Source organism: Pan troglodytes, chromosome 16 (assembly GCF_028858775.2).
Source record: "Pan troglodytes isolate AG18354 chromosome 16, NHGRI_mPanTro3-v2.0_pri, whole genome shotgun sequence".
Taxonomy (NCBI): Eukaryota; Metazoa; Chordata; class Mammalia; order Primates; family Hominidae; genus Pan; species Pan troglodytes.
This window is the reverse complement of record NC_072414.2, coordinates 3777792-3797672: the sequence shown is the minus strand read 5'-3', so window position 1 is coordinate 3797672 and position 19881 is coordinate 3777792.

Sequence of the window (19881 nt, the reverse complement as noted above, 5' to 3'; positions counted from 1 at the left end):
ACAGATGCCTATGCAGATATTTCCATATTTATACAGAGGGCTGTGTAGATATTTCTATGTTTATACAGACGGCAGTCTAGATATTTCCATGTTCCTACACATGACTGTGTAGGTATTTCCATGTTTATACAGATGGCTTCGTAGATATTTCCATGTTTATAGAGATAGCGGTGCAGATATTTCCATGTTTATACAGATAGCGCTGTATATATTTCCATGTTTATACAGATCGTGGTGTAGATATTTCCGTGTTTATACACAGGGCGGAGTAGATACTTCCATCTTTATGGAGATGGCAGTGTAGATATTTTCATGTTTATAGAGATGGCGGTGTAGATATTTCCATATTTGTAGAGATAGCGGTGTAGATATTTCCATCTTTCTACAGATGGCAGTGTAGATAATTCCATGTTTATACAGATGGCCGTGTAGATATTTCCATGTGTATACAGATGGTATTGTAGGTATTTCCATGTTTATACAGATGGTGGTGTAGATATTTCCATGTTTATTCAGATGACTGTGTAGATATTTCCATGTTTTTACAGATGGCAGTGTAGATTTTTCAATGTTTATACAGATGGCGCTGTAGATATTTCCATGTTTATACAGATAACGGTGGAGATATTTCCATGTTTATACAGATAGCGGTGTAGATATTTCCATGTTTATAGAGATAGCGGTGTAGGTATTTCCATGTTTATAGACATAGCGGTGTAGATATTTCCATGTTTATATAGATGGCGTTGTAGATATTTCCATGTTTATACCGATAGCGGTGTTGGTATTTCCACGTTTATACAGATAGCGATGTAGATATTTCCATGTTTATACAGCTCGCGGTGCAGATATTTATATCTTTATACAGACGGCATTGTACATATTTCCTTATTCACACAGATGCCGGTGTCGATGTTTCCATGTTTATACAGATGGCGAAGTAGTTAGTTCCATGTTTATGGAGATGGCAGTGTAGATATTTTCATGTTTATAGAGATGGCGGTGTAGATATTTCCATGTTTATAGAGATAGCAGTGTAGATATTTACATGTTTATACAGATGGCTGTGTAGATATTTCCATGTGTATACAGATGGCATTGTAGATATTTCCATGTTTATACAGATGACTGTATAGGTATTTCCATGTTTTTACAGATGGCAGTGCAGATATTTCCATGTTTATAGAGATAGCGATGTAGATATTTCCATGTTTGTACGGATGGCGGTGTTGATATTTCCATGTATACACAGATGGCCGTGTAGATATTTCCATGTTTATACCGATGGCGGCATAGATATTTCCATGGACATGCAGATGGCGGTGTAGATATTTCCATGTTTATACAGATAGCGGTGTAGTTATTTCCATGTTTACACAGATGGTGGTGTAGATATTTCCGTGTTTATACACATGGCGGAGTAGATACTTCCATCTTTTTGGAGATGGCAGTGTAGATATTTTCATGTTTATAGAGATGGCGGTGTAGATATTTCCATATTTATAGAGATAGCGGTGTACTTATTTCCATCTTTCTACAGATGGCAGTGTAGATAATACCATGTTTATACAGATGGCCATGTAGATATTTCCATATTTATACAGATGTCTGTGTAGATATTTCCATGTGTATACAGATGGTATTGTAGGTATTTCCATGTATATACAGATGGTGGTGTAGATATTTCCATGTTTATTCAGATGACTGTGTAGATATTTCCATGTTTTTGCAGATGGCAGTGTAGATATTTCAATGTTTATAGAGATGGCGCTGTAGATATTTCCATGTTTAAACAGATAACGGTGGAGATATTTCCATGTTTATACAGACAGCAGTGGAGATATTTCCATGTTTATACACATAGCGGTGTACATATTTCCATGTTTATAGAGACAGCGGTGTAGGTATTTCCATGTTTATACAGATAGCGGTGCAGATATTTCCATGTTTACACAGATGCCTCTGCAGATATTTCCATATTTATACAGAGGGCTGTGTAGATATTTCTATGTTTATACAGATGGCAGTCTAGATATTTCCATGTTCCTACACATGACTGTGTAGGTATTTCCATGTTTATACAGATGGCTTCGTAGATATTTCCATGTTTATAGAGATAGCAGTGCAGATATTTCCATGTTTATACAGATAGCGCTGTATATATTTCCATGTTTATACAGATCGTGGTGTAGATATTTCCGTGTTTATACACAGGGCGGAGTAGATACTTCCATCTTTATGGAGATGGCAGTGTAGATATTTGCATGTTTATAGAGATGGCGGTATAGATATTTCCATATTTGTAGAGATAGTGGTGTAGATATTTCCATCTTTCTACAGATTGCAGTGTAGATAATTCCATGTTTATACAGATGGCCGTGTAGATATTTCCATATTTATACAGATGTCTGTGTAGATATTTCCATGTGTATACAGATGGTATTGTAGGTATTTCCATGTTTATACAGATGGTGGTGTAGATATTTCCATGTTTATTCAGATGACTGTGTAGATATTTCCATGTTTTTACAGATGGCAGTGTAGATTTTTCAATGTTTATAGAGATGGCGCTGTAGATATTTCCATGTTTATACAGATAACGGTGGAGATATTTCCATGTTTATACAGATAGCGGTGTAGATATTTCCATGTTTATAGAGATAGCGGTGTAGGTATTTCCATGTTTATAGACATAGCGGTGTAGATATTTCCATGTTTATATAGATGGCGTTGTAGATATTTCCATGTTTATACCGATAGCGGTGTTGGTATTTCCACGTTTATACAGATAGCGATGTAGATATTTCCATGTTTATACAGCTCGCGGTGCAGATATTTATATCTTTATACAGATGGCATTGTACATATTTCCTTATTCACACAGATGCCGGTGTCGATGTTTCCATGTTTATACAGATGGCGAAGTAGTTAGTTCCATGTTTATGGAGATGGCAGTGTAGATATTTTCATGTTTATAGAGATGGCGGTGTAGATATTTCCATGTTCATAGAGATAGCAGTGTAGATATTTACATGTTTATACAGATGGCTTTGTAGATATTTCCATGTGTATACAGATGGCATTGTAGATATTTCCATGTTTATACAGATGACTGTATAGGTATTTCCATGTTTTTACAGATGGCAGTGCAGATATTTCCATGTTTATAGAGATAGCGATGTAGATATTTCCATGTTTGTACGGATGGCGGTGTTGATATTTCCATCTATACACAGATGGCCGTGTAGATATTTCCATGTTTATACAGATGGCGGCATAGATATTTCCATGGACATGCACATGGCGGTGTAGATATTTCCATGTTTATACAGATAGCGGTGTAGTTATTTCCATGTTTACACAGATGGTGGTATAGATATTTCCGTGTTTATACACATGGCGGAGTAGATACTTCCATCTTTATGGAGATGGCAGTGTAGATATTTTCATGTTTATAGAGATGGCGGTGTAGATATTTCCATATTTATAGAGATAGCGGTGTACTTATTTCCATCTTTCTACAGATGGCAGTGTAGATAATACCATGTTTATACAGATGGCCATGTAGATATTTCCATATTTATACAGATGTCTGTGTAGATATTTCCATGTGTATACAGATGGTATTGTAGGTATTTCCATGTATATACAGATGGTGGTGTAGATATTTCCATGTTTATTCAGATGACTGTGTAGATATTTCCATGTTTTTGCAGATGGCAGTGTAGATATTTCAATGTTTATAGAGATGGCGCTGTAGATATTTCCATGTTTAAACAGATAACGGTGGAGATATTTCCATGTTTATACAGACAGCAGTGGAGATATTTCCATGTTTATACACATAGCGGTGTACATATTTCCATGTTTATAGAGACAGCGGTGTAGGTATTTCCATGTTTATACAGATAGCGGTGCAGATATTTCCATGTTTACACAGATGCCTATGCAGATATTTCCATATTTATACAGAGGGCTGTGTAGATATTTCTATGTTTATACAGACGGCAGTCTAGATATTTCCATGTTCCTACACATGACTGTGTAGGTATTTCCATGTTTATACAGATGGCTTCGTAGATATTTCCATGTTTATAGAGATAGCGGTGCAGATATTTCCATGTTTATACAGATAGCGCTGTATATATTTCCATGTTTATACAGATCGTGGTGTAGATATTTCCGTGTTTATACACAGGGCGGAGTAGATACTTCCATCTTTATGGAGATGGCAGTGTAGATATTTGCATGTTTATAGAGATGGCGGTGTAGATATTTCCATATTTGCAGAGATAGCGGTGTAGATATTTCCATCTTTCTACAGATGGCAGTGTAGATAATTCCATGTTTATACAGATGGCCGTGTAGATATTTCCATGTGTATACAGATGGTATTGTAGGTATTTCCATGTTTATACAGATGGTGGTGTAGATATTTCCATGTTTATTCAGATGACTGTGTAGATATTTCCATGTTTTTACAGATGGCAGTGTAGATTTTTCAATGTTTATACAGATGGCGCTGTAGATATTTCCATGTTTATACAGATAACGGTGGAGATATTTCCATGTTTATACAGATAGCGGTGTAGATATTTCCATGTTTATAGAGATAGCGGTGTAGTTATTTCCATGTTTATAGACATAGCGGTGTAGATATTTCCATGTTTATATAGATGGCGTTGTAGATATTTCCATGTTTATACCGATAGCGGTGTTGGTATTTCCACGTTTATACAGATAGCGATGTAGATATTTCCATGTTTATACAGCTCGCGGTGCAGATATTTATATCTTTATACAGATGGCATTGTACATATTTCCTTATTCACACAGATGCCGGTGTCGATGTTTCCATGTTTATACAGATGGCGAAGTAGTTAGTTCCATGTTTATGGAGATGGCAGTGTAGATATTTTCATGTTTATAGAGATGGCGGTGTAGATATTTCCATGTTTATAGAGATAGCAGTGTAGATATTTACATGTTTATACAGATGGCTGTGTAGATATTTCCATGTGTATACAGATGGCATTGTAGATATTTCCATGTTTATACAGATGACTGTATAGGTATTTCCATGTTTTTACAGATGGCAGTGCAGATATTTCCATGTTTATAGAGATAGCGATGTAGATATTTCCATGTTTGTACGGATGGCGGTGTTGATATTTCCATCTATACACAGATGGCCGTGTAGATATTTCCATGTTTATACAGATGGCGGCATAGATATTTCCATGGACATGCAGATGGCGGTGTAGATATTTCCATGTTTATACAGATAGCGGTGTAGTTATTTCCATGTTTACACAGATGGTGGTGTAGATATTTCCGTGTTTATACACATGGCGGAGTAGATACTTCCATCTTTATGGAGATGGCAGTGTAGATATTTTCATGTTTATAGAGATGGCGGTGTAGATATTTCCATATTTATAGAGATAGCGGTGTACTTATTTCCATCTTTCTACAGATGGCAGTGTAGATAATACCATGTTTATACAGATGGCCATGTAGATATTTCCATATTTATACAGATGTCTGTGTAGATATTTCCATGTGTATACAGATGGTATTGTAGGTATTTCCATGTATATACAGATGGTGGTGTAGATATTTCCATGTTTATTCAGATGACTGTGTAGATATTTCCATGTTTTTGCAGATGGCAGTGTAGATATTTCAATGTTTATAGAGATGGCGCTGTAGATATTTCCATGTTTAAACAGATAACGGTGGAGATATTTCCATGTTTATACAGACAGCAGTGGAGATATTTCCATGTTTATACACATAGCGGTGTACATATTTCCATGTTTATAGAGACAGCGGTGTAGGTATTTCCATGTTTATACAGATAGCGGTGCAGATATTTCCATGTTTACACAGATGCCTCTGCAGATATTTCCATATTTATACAGAGGGCTGTGTAGATATTTCTATGTTTATACAGATGGCAGTCTAGATATTTCCATGTTCCTACACATGACTGTGTAGGTATTTCCATGTTTATACAGATGGCTTCGTAGATATTTCCATGTTTATAGAGATAGCAGTGCAGATATTTCCATGTTTGTACAGATAGCGCTGTATATATTTCCATGTTTATACAGATCGTGGTGTAGATATTTCCGTGTTTATACACAGGGCGGAGTAGATGCTTCCATCTTTATGGAGATGGCAGTGTAGATATTTGCATGTTTATAGAGATGGCGGTGTAGATATTTCCATATTTGTAGAGATAGCGGTGTAGATATTTCCATCTTTCTACAGATTGCAGTGTAGATAATTCCATGTTTATACAGATGGCCGTGTAGATATTTCCATATTTATACAGATGTCTGTGTAGATATTTCCATGTGTATAAAGATGGTATTGTAGGTATTTCCATGTTTATACAGATGGTGGTGTAGATATTTCCATGTTTATTCAGATGACTGTGTAGATATTTCCATGTTTTTACAGATGGCAGTGTAGATTTTTCAATGTTTATAGAGATGGCGCTGTAGATATTTCCATGTTTATACAGATAACGGTGGAGATATTTCCATGTTTATACAGATAGCGGTGTAGATATTTCCATGTTTATAGAGATAGCGGTGTAGGTATTTCCATGTTTATAGACATAGCGGTGTAGATATTTCCATGTTTATATAGATGGCGTTGTAGATATTTCCATGTTTATACCGATAGCGGTGTTGGTATTTCCACGTTTATACAGATAGCGATGTAGATATTTCCATGTTTATACAGCTCGCGGTGCAGATATTTATATCTTTATGCAGATGGCATTGTACATATTTCCTTATTCACACAGATGCCGGTGTCGATGTTTCCATGTTTATACAGATGGCGAAGTAGTTAGTTCCATGTTTATGGAGATGGCAGTGTAGATATTTTCATGTTTATAGAGATGGCGGTGTAGATATTTCCATGTTCATAGAGATAGCAGTGTAGATATTTACATGTTTATACAGATGGCTTTGTAGATATTTCCATGTGTATACAGATGGCATTGTAGATATTTCCGTGTTTATACAGATGACTGTATAGGTATTTCCATGTTTTTACAGATGGCAGTGCAGATATTTCCATGTTTATAGAGATAGCGATGTAGATATTTCCATGTTTGTACGGATGGCGGTGTTGATATTTCCATCTATACACAGATGGCCGTGTAGATATTTCCATGTTTATACAGATGGCGGCATAGATATTTCCATGGACATGCACATGGCGGTGTAGATATTTCCATGTTTATACAGATAGCGGTGTAGTTATTTCCATGTTTACACAGATGGTGGTGTAGATATTTCCGTGTTTATACACATGGCGGAGTAGATACTTCCATCTTTATGGAGATGGCAGTGTAGATATTTTCATGTTTATAGAGATGGCGGTGTAGATATTTCCATATTTATAGAGATAGCGGTGTACTTATTTCCATCTTTCTACAGATGGCAGTGTAGATAATACCATGTTTATACAGATGGCCATGTAGATATTTCCATATTTATACAGATGTCTGTGTAGATATTTCCATGTGTATACAGATGGTATTGTAGGTATTTCCATGTATATACAGATGGTGGTGTAGATATTTCCATGTTTATTCAGATGACTGTGTAGATATTTCCATGTTTTTGCAGATGGCAGTGTAGATATTTCAATGTTTATAGAGATGGCGCTGTAGATATTTCCATGTTTAAACAGATAACGGTGGAGATATTTCCATGTTTATACAGACAGCAGTGGAGATATTTCCATGTTTATACACATAGCGGTGTACATATTTCAATTTTTATAGAGACAGCGTTGTAGGTATTTCCATGTTTATACAGATAGCGGTGCAGATATTTCCATGTTTACACAGATGCCTCTGCAGATATTTCCATATTTATGCAGAGGGCTGTGTAGATATTTCTATGTTTATACAGACGGCAGTCTAGATATTTCCATGTTCCTACACATGACTGTGTAGGTATTTCCATGTTTATACAGATGGCTTCGTAGATATTTCCATGTTTATAGAGATAGCGGTGCAGATATTTCCATGTTTATACAGATAGCGCTGTATATATTTCCATGTTTATACAGATCGTGGTGTAGATACTTCCGTGTTTATACACAGGGCGGAGTAGATACTTCCATCTTTATGGAGATGGCAGTGTAGATATTTGCATGTTTATAGAGATGGCAGTGTAGATATTTCCATATTTGTAGAGATAGCGGTGTAGATATTTCCATCTTTCTACAGATGGCAGTGTAGATAATTCCATGTTTATACAGATGGCCGTGTAGATATTTCCATATTTATACAGATGTCTTTGTAGATATTTCCATGTGTATACAGATGGTATTGTAGGTATTTCCATGTTTATACAGATGGTGGTGTAGATATTTCCATGTTTATTCAGATGACTGTGTAGATATTTCCATGTTTTTACAGATGGCAGTGTAGATGTTTCAATGTTTATAGAGATGGCGCTGTAGATATTTCCATGTTTATACAGATAACGGTGGAGATATTTCCATGTTTATACAGATAGCGGTGTAGATATTTCCATGTTTATAGAGATAGCGGTGCAGGTATTTCCATGTTTATAGACATAGCGGTGTAGATATTTCCATGTTTATATAGATGGCGTTGTAGATATTTCCATGTTTATACCGATAGCGGTGTTGGTATTTCCACGTTTATACAGATAGCGATGTAGATATTTCCATGTTTATACAGCTCGCGGTGCAGATATTTATATCTTTATACAGATGGCATTGTACATATTTCCTTATTCACACAGATGCCGGTGTCGATGTTTCCATGTTTATACAGATGGCGAAGTAGTTAGTTCCATGTTTATGGAGATGGCAGTGTAGATATTTTCATGTTTATAGAGATGGCGGTGTAGATATTTCCATGTTTATAGAGATAGCAGTGTAGATATTTACATGTTTATACAGATGGCTGTGTAGATATTTGCATGTGTATACAGATGGCATTGTAGATATTTCCATGTTTATACAGATGACTGTATAGGTATTTCCATGTTTTTACAGATGGCAGTGCAGATATTTCCATGTTTATAGAGATAGCGATGTAGATATTTCCATGTTTGTACGGCTGGCGGTGTTGATATTTCCATCCATACACAGATGGCCGTGTAGATATTTCCATGTTTATACAGATGGCGGCATAGATATTTCCATGGACATGCAGATGGCGGTGTAGATATTTCCATGTTTATACAGATAGCGGTGTAGTTATTTCCATGTTTACACAGATGGTGGTGTAGATATTTCCGTGTTTATACACATGGCGGAGTAGATACTTCCATCTTTATGGAGATGGCAGTGTAGATATTTTCATGTTTATAGAGATGGCGGTGTAGATATTTCCATATTTATAGAGATAGCGGTGTACATATTTCCATCTTTCTACAGATGGCAGTGTAGATAATACCATGTTTATTCAGATGGCCATGTAGATATTTCCATATTTATACAGATGTCTGTGTAGGTATTTCCATGTGTATACAGATGGTATTGTAGGTATTTCCATGTATATATAGATGGTGGTGTAGATATTTCCATGTTTATTCAGATGACTGTGTAGATATTTCCATGTTTTTGCAGATGGCAGTGTAGATATTTCAATGTTTATAGAGATGGCGCTGTAGATATTTCCATGTTTAAACAGATAACGGTGGAGATATTTCCATGTTTATACAGACAGCAGTGGAGATATTTCCATGTTTATACAGATAGCGGTGTACATATTTCCATGTTTATAGAGACAGCGGTGTAGGTATTTCCATGTTTATACAGATAGCGGTGCAGATATTTCCATGTTTACACAGATGCCTCTGCAGATATTTCCATATTTATACAGAGGGCTGTGTAGATATTTCTATGTTTATACAGATGGCAGTCTAGATATTTCCATGTTCCTACACATGACTGTGTAGGTATTTCCATGTTTATACAGATGGCTTTGTATATATTTCCATGTTTATAGAGATAGCGGTGCAGATATTTCCATGTTTATGCAGATAGCGCTGTATATATTTCCATGTTTATACAGATCGTGGTGTAGATATTTCCGTGTTTATACACAGGGCGGAGTAGATACTTCCATCTTTATGGAGATGGCAGTGTAGATATTTTCATGTTTATAGAGACGGCGGTGTAGATATTTCCATATTTGTAGAGATAGCGGTGTAGATATTTCCATCTTTCTACAGATGGCAGTGTAGGTAATTCCATGTTTATACAGATGGCCGTCTAGATATTTCCATATTTATACAGATGTCTGTGTAGATATTTCCATGTGTATACAGATGGTATTGTAGGTATTTCCATGTTTATACGGATGGTGGTGTAGATATTTCCATGTTTACTCAGATGACTGTTTAGATATTTCCATGTTTTTACAGATGGCAGTGTAGATTTTTCAATGTTTATAGAGATGGCGCTGTAGATATTTCCATGTTTATACAGATAACGGTGGAGATATTTCCATGTTTATACAGATAGCGGTGTAGATATTTCCATGTTTATAGAGATAGCGGTGTAGGTATTTCCATGTTTATAGACATAGCGGTGTAGATATTTCCATGTTTATATAGATGGCGTTGTAGATATTTCCATGTTTATACCGATAGCGGTGTTGGTATTTCCACGTTCATACAGATAGCGATGTAGATATTTCCATGTTTATACAGCTCGCGGTGCAGATATTTATATCTTTATACAGATGGCATTGTACATATTTCCTTATTCACACAGATGCCGGTGTCGATGTTTCCATGTTTATACAGATGGCGAAGTAGTTAGTTCCATGTTTATGGAGATGGCAGTGTAGATATTTTCATGTTTATAGAGATGGCGGTGTAGATATTTCCATGTTTATAGAGATAGCAGTGTAGATATTTACATGTTTATACAGATGGCTGTGTAGATATTTCCATGTGTATACAGATGGCATTGTAGATATTTCCATGTTTATACAGATGACTGTATAGGTATTTCCATGTTTTTACAGATGGCAGTGCAGATATTTCCATGTTTATAGAGATAGCGATGTAGATATTTCCATGTTTGTATGGATGGGGGTGTTGATATTTCCATCTATACACAGATGGCCGTGTAGATATTTCCATGTTTATACAGATGGCGGCATAGATATTTCCATGGACATGCAGATGGTGGTGTAGATATTTCCATATTTATACAGATAGCGGTGTAGTTATTTCCATGTTTACACAGATGGTGGTGTAGATATTTCCGTGTTTATACACATGGCGGAGTAGATACTTCCATCTTTATGGAGATGGCAGTGTAGATATTTTCATGTTTATAGAGATGGCGGTGTAGATATTTCCATATTTATAGAGATAGCGGTGTACTTATTTCCATCTTTCTACAGATGGCAGTGTAGATAATACCATGTTTATACAGATGGCCATGTAGATATTTCCATATTTATACAGATGTCTGTGTAGATATTTCCATGTGTATGCAGATGGTATTGTAGGTATTTCCATGTATATACAGATGGTGGTGTAGATATTTCCATGTTTATTCAGATGACTGTGTAGATATTTCCATGTTTTTGCAGATGGCAGTGTAGATATTTCAATGTTTATAGAGATGGCGCTGTAGATATTTCCATGTTTAAACAGATAACGGTGGAGATATTTCCATGTTTATACAGACAGCAGTGGAGGTATTTCCATGTTTATACACATAGCGGTGTACATATTTCCATGTTTATAGAGACAGCGGTGTAGGTATTTCCATGTTTATACAGATAGCGGTGCAGATATTTCCATGTTTACACAGATGCCTATGCAGATATTTCCATATTTACACAGAGGGCTGTGTAGATATTTCTATGTTTATACAGATGGCAGTGTAGATATTTCCATGTTCCTACACATGACTGTGTAGGTATTTCCATCTTTATACAGATGGCTTTGTAGATATTTCCATGTTTATAGAGATAGCGGTGCAGATATTTCCATGTTTATACAGATAGCGCTGTATATATTTCCATGTTTATACAGATCGTGGTGTAGATATTTCCGTGTTTATACACAGGGCGGAGTAGATACTTCCATCTTTATGGAGATGGCAGTGTAGATATTTTCATGTTTATAGAGATGGCGGTGTAGATATTTCCATATTTGTAGAGATAGCGGTGTAGATATTTCCATCTTTCTACAGATGGCAGTGTAGATAATTCCATGTTTATACAGATGGCCGTCTAGATATTTCCATATTTATACAGATGTCTGTGTAGATATTTCCATGTGTATACAGATGGTATTGTAGGTATTTCCATGTTTATACAGATGGTGGTGTAGATATTTCCATGTTTATTCAGATGTCTGTGTAGATATTTCCATGTTTTTACAGATGGCAGTGTAGATTTTTCAATGTTTATAGAGATGGCGCTGTAGATATTTCCAAGTTTATACAGATAACGGTGGAGATATTTCCATGTTTATACAGATAGCGGTGTAGATATTTCCATGTTTATAGAGATAGCGGTGTAGGTATTTCCATGTTTATAGACATAGCGGTGTAGATATTTCCATGTTTATATAGATGGCGTTGTAGATATTTCCATGTTTATACCGATAGCGGTGTTGGTGTTTCCACGTTTATACAGATAGCGATGTAGATATTTCCATGTTTATACAGCTCGCGGTGCAGATATTTATATCTTTATACAGATGGCATTGTACATATTTCCTTATTCACACAGATGCCGGTGTCGATGTTTCCATGTTTATACAGATGGCGAAGTAGTTAGTTCCATGTTTATGGAGATGGCAGTGTAGATATTTTCATGTTTATAGAGATGGCGGTGTAGGTATTTCCATGTTTATAGAGATAGCAGTGTAGATATTTACATGTTTATACAGATGGCTGTGTAGATATTTGCATGTGTATACAGATGGCATTGTAGATATTTCCATGTTTATACAGATGACTGTATAGGTATTTCCATGTTTTTACAGATGGCAGTGCAGATATTTCCATGTTTATAGAGATAGCGATGTAGATATTTCCATGTTTGTACGGATGGCGGTGTTGATATTTCCATCTATACAAAGATGGCCGTGTAGATATTTCCATGTTTATACAGATGGCGGCATAGATATTTCCATGGACATGCAGATGGCGGTGTAGATATTTCCATGTTTATAGAGATAGCGGTGCAGATATTTCCATGTTTATACAGATAGCGCTGTATATATTTCCATGTTTATACAGATCGTGGTGTAGATATTTCCGTGTTTATACACAGGGCGGAGTAGATACTTCCATCTTTATGGAGATGGCAGTGTAGATATTTTCATGTTTATAGAGACGGCGGTGTAGATATTTCCATATTTGTAGAGATAGCGGTGTAGATATTTCCATCTTTCTACAGATGGCAGTGTAGATAATTCCATGTTTATGCAGATGGCCATGTAGATATTTCCATATTTATACAGATGTCTGTGTAGATATTTCCATGTGTATACAGATGGTATTGTAGGTATTTCCATGTTTATACAGATGGTGGTGTAGATATTTCCATGTTTATTCAGATGACTGTGTAGATATTTCCATGTTTTTACAGATGGCAGTGTAGATTTTTCAATGTTTATAGAGATGGCGCTGTAGATATTTCCATGTTTATACAGATAACGGTGGAGATATTTCCATGTTTATACAGATAGCGGTGTAGATATTTCCATGTTTATAGAGATAGCGGTGTAGGTATTTCCATGTTTATAGACATAGCGGTGTAGATATTTCCATGTTTATATAGATGGCGTTGTAGATATTTCCATGTTTATACCGATAGCGGTGTTGGTATTTCCACGTTTATACAGATAGCGATGTAGATATTTCCATGTTTATACAGCTCGCGGTGCAGATATTTATATCTTTATACAGTTGGCATTGTACATATTTCCTTATTCACACAGATGCCGGTGTCGATGTTTCCATGTTTATACAGATGGCGAAGTAGTTAGTTCCATGTTTATGGAGATGGCAGTGTAGATATTTTCATGTTTATAGAGATGGCGGTGTAGATATTTCCATGTTTATAGAGATAGCAGTGTAGATATTTACATGTTTATACAGATGGCTGTGTAGATATTTGCATGTGTATACAGATGGCATTGTAGATATTTCCATGTTTATACAGATGACTGTATAGGTATTTCCATGTTTTTACAGATGGCAGTGCAGATATTTCCATGTTTATAGAGATAGCGATGTAGAGATTTCCATGTTTGTACGGATGGCGGTGTTGATATTTCCATCTATACAAAGATGGCCGTGTAGATATTTCCATGTTTATACAGATGGCGGCATAGATATTTCCATGGACATGCAGATGGCGGTGTAGATATTTCCATGTTTATACAGATAGCGGTGAAGTTATTTCCATGTTTACACAGATGGTGGTGTAGATATTTCCGTGTTTATACACATGGCGGAGTAGATACTTCCATCTTTATGGAGATGGCAGTGTAGATATTTTCATGTTTATAGAGATGGCGGTGTAGATATTTCCAAACTTGTAGAGATAGCGTTGTACATATTTCCATCTTTCTACAGATGGCAGTGTAGATAATACCATGTTTATACAGATGGCCATGTAGATATTTCCATATTTATATAGATGTCTGTGTAGATATTTCCATGTGTATACAGATGGTATTGTAGGTATTTCCATGTATATACAGATGGTGGTGTAGATATTTCCATGTTTATTCAGATGACTGTGTAGATATTTCCACGTTTTTACAGATGGCAGTGTAGATATTTCAATGTTTATAGAGATGGCGCTGTAGATATTTCCATGTTTAAACATAACGGTGGAGATATTTCCATGTTTATACAGACAGCAGTGGAGATATTTCCATGTTTATACACATAGCGGTGTACATATTTCCATGTTTATAGAGACAGCGGTGTAGGTATTTCCATGTTTATACAGATAGCGGTGCAGATATTTCCATGTTTACACAGATGCCTATGCAGATATTTCCATATTTATACAGAGGGCTGTGTAGATATTTCTATGTTTATACAGATGGCAGTCTAGATATTTCCATGTTCCTACACATGACTGTGTAGGTATTTCCATCTTTATACAGATGGCTTTGTAGATATTTCCATGTTTATAGAGATAGCGTTGCAGATATTTCCATGTTTATACAGATAGCGCTGTATATATTTCCATGTTTATACAGATCGTGGTGTAGATATTTCCGTGTTTATACACAGGGCGGAGTAGATACTTCCATCTTTATGGAGATGGCAGTGTAGATATTTTCATGTTTATAGAGATGGTGGTGTAGATATTTCCATACTTATAGAGATAGCGGTGTACATATTTCCATCTTTCTACAGATGGCAGTGTAGATATTTCCGTGTTTATACAGATGGCCATGTAGATATTTCCATATTTATACAGATGTCTGTGTAGATATTTCCATGTGTATACAGATGGTATTGTAGGTATTTCCATGTATATACAGATGGTGGTGTAGATATTTCCATGTTTATTCAGATGACTGTGTAGATATTTCCATGTTTTTACAGATGGCAGTGTAGATATTTCAATGTTTATAGAGATGGCGCTGTAGATATTTCCATGTTTAAACAGATAACGGTGGAGATATTTCCATGTTTATACAGACAGCAGTGGAGATATTTCCATGTTTATACACATAGCGGTGTACATATTTCCATGTTTATAGAGACAGCGGTGTAGGTATTTCCATGTTTATACAGATAGCGGTGCAGTTATTTCCATGTTTACACAGATGCCTATGCAGATATTTCCATATTTATACAGAGGGCTGTGTAGATATTTCTATGTTTATACAGATGGCAGTCTAGATATTTCCATGTTCCTACACATGACTGTGTAGGTATTTCCATCTTTATACAGATGGCTTTGTAGATATTTCCATGTTTATAGAGATAGCGGTGCAGATATTTCCATGTTTATACAGATAGCGCTGTATATATTTCCATGTTTATACAGATCGTGGTGTAGATATTTCCGTGTTTATACACAGGGCGGAGTAGATACTTCCATCTTTATGGAGATGGCAGTGTAGATATTTTCATGTTTATAGAGATGGCGTTGTAGATATTTCCATATTTGTAGAGATAGCGGTGTAGATATTTCCATCTTTCTACAGATGGCAGTGTAGATAATTCCATGTTTATACAGATGGCCGTCTAGATATTTCCATATTTATACAGATGTCTGTGTAGATATTTCCATGTGTATACAGATGGTATTGTAGGTATTTCCATGTTTATACAGATGGTGGTGTAGATATTTCCATGTTTATTCAGATGACTGTGTAGATATTTCCATGTTTTTACAGATGGCAGTGTAGATTTTTCAATGTTTATAGAGATGGCGCTGTAGATATTTACAAGTTTATACAGATAACGGTGGAGATATTTCCATGTTTATACAGATAGCGGTGTAGATATTTCCATGTTTACAGAGATAGCGGTGTAGGTATTTCCATGTTTATAGACATAGCGGTGTAGATATTTCCATGTTTATATAGATGGCGTTGTAGATATTTCCATGTTTATACCGATAGCGGTGAAGTTATTTCCATGTTTACACAGATGGTGCTGTAGATATTTCCGTGTTTATACACATGGCGGAGTAGATACTTCCATCTTTATGGAGATGGCAGTGTAGATATTTTCATGTTCATAGAGATGGCGGTGTAGATATTTCCATATTTATAGAGATAACGGTGTACATATTTTAATCTTTCTACAGATGGCAGTGTAGATATTTCCATGTTTATACAGATGGCCATGTAGATATTTCCATATTTATACAGATGTCTGTGTAGATATTTCCATGTGTATACAGATGGTATTGTAGGTATTTCCATGTATATATAGATGGTGGTGTAGATATTTCCATGTTTATTCAGATGACTGTGTAGATATTTCCATGTTTTTACAGATGGCAGTGTAGATATTTCAATGTTTATGGAGATGGCGCTGTAGATATTTCCATGTTTAAACAGATAACGGTGGAGATATTTCCATGTTTATACAGACAGCAGTGGAGATATTTCCATGTTTATACACATAGTGGTGTACATATTTCCATGTTTATAGAGACAGCGGTGTAGGTATTTCCATGTTTACACAGATAGCGGTACAGATATTTCCATGTTTACACAGATGCCTATGCAGATATTTCCATATTTATACAGAGGGCTGTGTAGATATTTCTATGTTTATACAGATGGCAGTCTAGATATTTCCATGTTCCTACACATGACTGTGTAGGTATTTCCATCTTTATACAGATGGCTTTGTAGATATTTCCATGTTTATAGAGATAGCGGTGCAGATATTTCCATGTTTATACAGATAGCGCTGTATATATTTCCATGTTTATACAGATCGTGGTGTAGATATTTCCGTGTTTATACACAGGGCGGAGTAGATACTTCCATCTTTATGGAGATGGCAGTGTAGATATTTTCATGTTTATAGAGATGGCGGTGTAGATATTTCCATATTTGTAGAGATAGCGGTGTAGACATTTCCATCTTTCTACAGATGGCAGTGTAGATATTTCCATATTTATACAGATGGCCGTGTAGATATTTCCATATTTATACAGATGTCTGTGTAGATATTTCCATGTGTATACAGATGGTATTGTAGGTATTTCCATGTTTATACAGATGGTGGTGTAGATATTTCCATGTTTATTCAGATGACTGTGTAGATATTTCCATGTTTTTACAGATGGCAGTGTAGATGTTTCAATGTTTATAGAGATGGCGCTGTAGATATTTCCATGTTTATACAGATAACGGTGGAGATATTTCCATGTTTATACAGATAGCGGTGTAGATATTTCCATGTTTATAGAGATAGCGGTGTAGGTATTTCCATGTTTATAAACATAGCGGTGTAGATATTTCCATGTTTATATAGATGGCGTTGTAGATATTTCCATGTTTATACCGATAGCGGTGTTGGTATTTCCACGTTTATACAGATAGCGATGTAGATATTTCCATGTTTATACAGCTCGCGGTGCAGATATTTATATCTTTATACAGATGGCATTGTACATATTTCCTTATTCACACAGATGCCGGTGTCGATGTTTCCATGTTTATACAGATGGCGAAGTAGTTAGTTCCATGTTTATGGAGATGGCAGTGTAGATATTTTCATGTTTATAGAGATGGCGGTGTAGATATTTCCATGTTTATAGAGATAGCAGTGTAGATATTTACATGTTTATACAGATGGCTGTGTAGATATTTGCATGTGTATACAGATGGCATTGTAGATATTTCCATGTTTATACAGATGACTGTATAGGTATTTCCATGTTTTTACAGATGGCAGTGCAGATATTTCCATGTTTATAGAGATAGCGATGTAGATATTTCCATGTTTGTACGGATGGCGGTGTTGATATTTCCATCTATACACAGATGGCCGTGTAGATATTTCCATGTTTATACAGATGGCGGCATAGATATTTCCATGGACATGCAGATGGCGGTGTAGATATTTCCATGTTTATACAGATAGCGGTGAAGTTATTTCCATGTTTACACAGATGGTGGTGTAGATATTTCCGTGTTTATACACATGGCGGAGTAGATACTTCCATCTTTATGGAGATGGCAGTGTAGATATTTTCATGTTCATAGAGATGGCGGTGTAGATATTTCCATATTTATAGAGATAACGGTGTACATATTTTAATCTTTCTACAGATGGCAGTGTAGATATTTCCATGTTTATACAGATGGCCATGTAGATATTTCCATATTTATACAGATGTCTGTGTAGATATTTCCATGTGTATACAGATGGTATTGTAGGTATTTCCATGTATATATAGATGGTGGTGTAGATATTTCCATGTTTATTCAGATGACTGTGTAGATATTTCCATGTTTTTACAGATGGCAGTGTAGATATTTCAATGTTTATAGAGATGGCGCTGTAGATATTTCCATGTTTAAACAGATAACGGTGGAGATATTTCCATGTTTATACAGACAGCAGTGGAGATATTTCCATGTTTATACACATAGTGGTGTACATATTTCCATGTTTATAGAGACAGCGGTGTAGGTATTTCCATGTTTACACAGATAGCGGTACAGATATTTCCATGTTTACACAGATGCCTATGCAGATATTTCCATATTTATACAGAGGGCTGTGTAGATATTTCTATGTTTATACAGATGGCAGTCTAGATATTTCCATGTTCCTACACATGACTGTGTAGGTATTTCCATCTTTATACAGATGGCTTTGTAGATATTTCCATGTTTATAGAGATAGCGGTGCAGATATTTCCATGTTTATACAGATAGCGCTGTATATATTTCCATGTTTATACAGATCGTGGTGTAGATATTTCCGTGTTTATACACAGGGCGGAGTAGATACTTCCATCTTTATGGAGATGGCAGTGTAGATATTTTCATGTTTATAGAGATGGCGGTGTAGATATTTCCATATTTGTAGAGATAGCGGTGTAGACATTTCCATCTTTCTACAGATGGCAGTGTAGATATTTCCATATTTATACAGATGGCCGTGTAGATATTTCCATATTTATACAGATGTCTGTGTAGATATTTCCATGTGTATACAGATGGTATTGTAGGTATTTCCATGTTTATACAGATGGTGGTGTAGATATTTCCATGTTTATTCAGATGACTGTGTAGATATTTCCATGTTTTTACAGATGGCAGTGTAGATTTTTCAATGTTTATAGAGATGGCGCTGTAGATATTTCCATGTTTATACAGATAATGG